The sequence below is a fragment of the Hyla sarda genome, chromosome 4, assembly GCF_029499605.1.
Source record: "Hyla sarda isolate aHylSar1 chromosome 4, aHylSar1.hap1, whole genome shotgun sequence".
In the NCBI taxonomy this organism is placed as follows: Eukaryota; Metazoa; Chordata; class Amphibia; order Anura; family Hylidae; genus Hyla; species Hyla sarda.
The window spans coordinates 187,185,018-187,189,742 of NC_079192.1; the positions used below are offsets into that span (position 1 = coordinate 187,185,018).

The following is a 4,725-nucleotide window of genomic DNA, read 5'->3' on the forward strand; positions in this document are numbered from 1 at the left end:
AGGGGGGCAGAGCTAATAAGGGTGGCTGAGCAAGTAAGGGGGACTGAGCTAATTAAGGAGGACTAAGCAAATAACTTAAGGGGGGCGGAGCTAACAAGGGGGAATGAGCAAGTAAATTAAGGGGGAGCTGAGCAAGTAGGGGGAGCTGAGCAAATAAGGGGGGAGCTGTAAGAGGGGGATGAGCAAATAGGGGGGCTGAGCAAGTAAGGGGGGCTGAGCTAATAAGAGGGGGCTGAGCAAATAAGGCAATAAAGGGACGAGCAAGTAAGATAAGGGGGAGTTGAACAAGTAAGGAGGGCTGAGCTAATAAGGGGGACTGAGCAAATAAGGGGGGCTGAGCTGTCAGAGGAGGCTTAGCTAATAGGGACTGAGCAAGTAAGGGGCTGGGAAAGGAAGGGGAAGCAGAGAGCAGAGCAAGTAAGGAGGAGCAGAGGAAGTAAGGGGGGACTGAGCAAGTAAGGGGGTTGAGAAAACAGGGGAGGCTGAGCAATTAAGGGGGGCTGAGCTAATAGGGGGGCTGATCAAATAAGGGGGTGCTTAGCATGTAAGGGGGGGTTGAGCAAACAAGGGAGGCTGAGCAAGTAAGGAGGAGCAGAGCAAGTAAGGGGGGGACTGAGCAAGTAAGGAGGAGCAGAGCAAGTAGAGGGGAGCAGAGTAAGTAAGGGAGACCTGAGAGCAGGTGGGCAAAAACGTCTGTTAGCCTCTGAGCGCCCTCATCCACACGTCTCCCAGCACAACGGATACTCCAGTATAAAGATAATCACACGACCGGTGAGTGCAAGTGCATTTTCTTTTGTTATTATATTTACCCACTAGTATCTTTAGCACTTAGCACCATGGCAGTGATTTGTAATGAAAGCAGCTACGGCCACTGAACTGCAGTGCTTTTATATAGTCCTTATTCTATTGCATTTAAATGAAGTGAAATAGAGACTGTGTCCTCTGAACTCTCTTCAATTACACAATATATATATATATATATATATATATGTATATTGATATGCGTGTGAGTGTATATATTATATTATATATGGCCAGGTAAAGTGATACACCTTTGTGCATGGTAGCCGTTGGCTGGCACAATGACACAATGCTGTGGGGTGGTATGCAATAATATCCATGGATGGTTTTTATCCCCAGTCCGGCCCTGACTGTAAGTATATACAGATGTTTTAAAGTAAACTTCCAGAGAGTGGCTAACCCATATAAAGGCAGGCACGCAAACTTCTTCACTCCTACATACCTACTTCTGCTTCTTCTATCAGATAAGTTCAAATTGTTTGACCAGTTATTTCCTATTATAATTACTATATAGTCCTGATACTACACACTGTTCAGGAGCCATAGCATCCAGATTCACACTATGTCTCCTAAGCATGCGCAATAAAAAGTGATGTAATTTCCTTGACTTTACCCACATACTACCTATGGACCTGGTGATGCAAAACCGAGTGAAGGAAATCTGGTGTATGCAAGTGGAAGGGAATTTATTGCGGGAATAGGTTTGCAGAAAAGTGGCAAGGCTGTATTCAACACCAGATCAGTATACAGCACTAACAACTGGAGTGCTGCTCTGAGCACCCTGGTGGGGTAAAGTATGCAGCTATAATGATGGGAGTCTCCCCCTTTGTGCTTGCTGTGCCTGTGGCTATGCAGCCATGGGCACAGCTTGGTTGAGCAGTAGGTATGCATTGTATGCCACCTACTCAGCCAAGAAAGGAAAGATGCCCTGCATGCCCACAAAGTTATGGCAGCCGTGTTTACTGATGCCAGCTTAGTGCAAGGACTTCTGACAGCTCAGAGTACAGGCAGAGCTGTATAGTGTATATAGCCGGCAGATAAGTGTGCCAGGTGTGTTGCACCCAACACTTTTATCTACCACTTCAGACTTATACTCACCATCCTCAGTTTTAAACTTGCTCTAAAGACAAATGTTTTCAAGCAAGATATTAGTCCTCCTTACTATCAATTTGTCCCCCTACTATTATTCAGCTATTTCTTCCCATGCTCTATGCAATGTAGACATTTAGAGAATGGCTGGTAACTGGTTCACCCCCTTTTTGTGTGACCTTTCCTATTTATAAAACGTGTCTGGACCATTGTATCAATAGAATATTGTTTACCTTTTGTCTCAAACCTATTCTTCAAAGACTGAAAGGTGAGAGGGGCTCTGATTCCTCATGTTTGAATATTTTGTGTGTAACATTGTAATGTCTAATACTTTAGTGCAGAATCTGTTGGGACTATATAAATAATTATTATCATTATGGTTATTATTAGTAGAAGTATTATTATTACTTTCATGGAGAATGGACTACAAGTGAGATGGAGAAAGACAAGCATATTTCCTCCCTCTGATCTACACAGCTCCACTAGACACTACCTGTACCACCGATGAGGAAGAGTCTCCTGTGCAAGACCTGCCTGCTGTCAAGTCTCAGATGTGACAGCCTGTATGTAGTCATGACATCCCCTTCCTCCCCTTCCACCGTTTATAGTTGTCTGTATACAGTGTATGGGGTTTGGGGGGAGGGTGGGGCAACAATATACTGTATAGTGTATATTATCACACACACCACATACTCTGTTTGTAGTAGTATTTTACCCCCCTCCTCCCTTTACACTATATTATGAAGTGTATAGTGGGACACACTACTATATGTCATAAACAATATACAGTACACACTAACATGGGACCATATTGTGTATAAAGTGATATGTGACACTGACTCCCCTGTACACTGTACAGTGTACGGGGAGGTCACATATTATTATATAGTATTAGGGTATGTTCACACTTGGAAAATTGCCTGCAGTCTATCGACTTCAATGGGTCTGCAGCAGATTTGCTTGAGAGTTTTTTTTTTTTGGGGGGGGGGGGGGGGAGGACACAATCACAAAGGAGGCCTAACAGCGTCCTCTCCTGGGGATTGGGACATTTCAGCCCACCTTCCTACATCACTAGCCAATGACCCAAAAGCAGGGAGGCTGTCCTGTTGAAGCCAAAGGGGGTGCTGGCAGGGTTTGTCTGGCCAAAACTTTCATTTTTAAATCTGGCCAGGGATGGGGCCATAAAATAAAAAAATAAACACGTTGTCTTACTTTTCTTACTCTGGTTTTGTTGCTGGCATCATGGAGCTTCACTCCCTGTTCTCCAGCGCTGCTGGGTTTGAGGATGTGACATCACATGTCTGCTCAGCCAATCAGCTGCCAGACTTACCCTGTACCTGACCAGATTTTAAAAGGAATGTTTTTGCCTGACAACCCCTTTAAAGGGGTATTCAGGCCATAGACATCTTATCCCCCATCCAAAGGGTAGGGGATAAGATGTCTGATTGCGGGGGCCCACCACTGGGACCCCCTGCAATCTTCGTGAAGCACCCGCCACGAGGGGGCGTGGTGTGATGTCACATCTCTAGTCCCGAAAACACAGAAGTTTCCGAGACTGGAGCAGCCCGGCATAGAATGCAGGTGCTGCACGGAGATTGCAGGGGATCCCAGCGGTGGTTCCTCCCTATGATCAGACATCTTATCCCCTATCCTTTGGATAGGGGATAAGATGTCTATGGCCGGAATACCCCTTTAATACATAGGCATAAATTCAGTGGTGGAGGGAGGCCTAAACGGGCATCCGAATTGAAAAAAGATTCAACGTTATTATTATTAAGAGATTCTTTTATGTTAGGGAGCACAGCATTCAGATAATTTTGTGAGGGGGGAGTTTTCATCATGCTACACTTTCACATTTGTGCATTGGAAGGGAGTAGCAGGATGTGGGGCACCAAAATGCACAATTTATGGGCAATTTTTCTTTTACTGAAATGCATGTACTATTAACTAACAATAATTTGTTTTCTGCAGGTTGTATGCAAGTACACAGCAAGTCAAATTCATAAAGCTCATCTGATGGCTACTCGGCCTTAAGAAGCAAAACACTTTCAATATTTCAATAATTGCAAAAATTTTAAGCCTGGATTTCAGGAAAATAAATGCCCCCAAAGTGTCCCTATCTTTTAGGTGTAATCCTACTAGGGTTTCGAGAGAAACATCTCCCAATACTTGCAGTTTTCATCGAGGTTGAATTTTTTCCTATCCATGTCAGTGAGTAAAAAGTCTACTCTAAGCCAATAGAGAGTGACAGACAGAATAATAATATCAGCTGTAACGGCTTCATACGGTCACACATGGATTTTTGGCATTCTTCATTATCGCTAGTTAAGAGACTCATGAGACAAAATTTGTCAACTCTTTGATAAAATAAAATGAAAGTCTAAATATTTTCTCTTTTTCCTGCCAGGAATGACCTGGCCATTGCTCAGTTGGATGCTGTAAATAAAACCACTATTATGAAAAGTAGAAAATGTTATGATAGTATAATTATAAGTTATTGTGATGCGGATGACTGGTTATAACTGCAAATGGTGATAATGATTTACTGGCTCAGTGTGAATGTTTAACTGTTTAACAGAAATTATTTATGGAATAGTGATTTACTTCTGCAAAGTGAAGCATCTAAAAAGCTTTAGCCTTCTGTGTACTGGAAGAAAAGGTTGGTGAAGTTTATTAATGGGAGTTATAATTGCAGATTTTTAGATAAACGGGCCCTTACAAAAGACAGACTGAGGCGCAGCACATTACATCTCCATTTTTCACACTTCTTAAGCTATAAAGTAATTTACATAGTTCATCAGTATGACAGAAAACAGGTCTCCAGCTGGACATTAC

General features: G+C 43.0%; 1 long non-coding RNA gene across 1 annotated transcript; it reads left to right on the forward strand.

The window, feature by feature from the left end:
- Positions 1-562: 562 nt before the first annotated feature.
- On the forward strand, positions 563-4,333 carry LOC130366951 (uncharacterized). Its single transcript, XR_008892012.1, has 3 exons — positions 563-771; positions 2,281-2,453; positions 3,862-4,333. It is a non-coding gene; the product is annotated as an uncharacterized LOC130366951 (long non-coding RNA).
- The last annotated feature ends 392 nt before the right edge of the window (positions 4,334-4,725 follow it).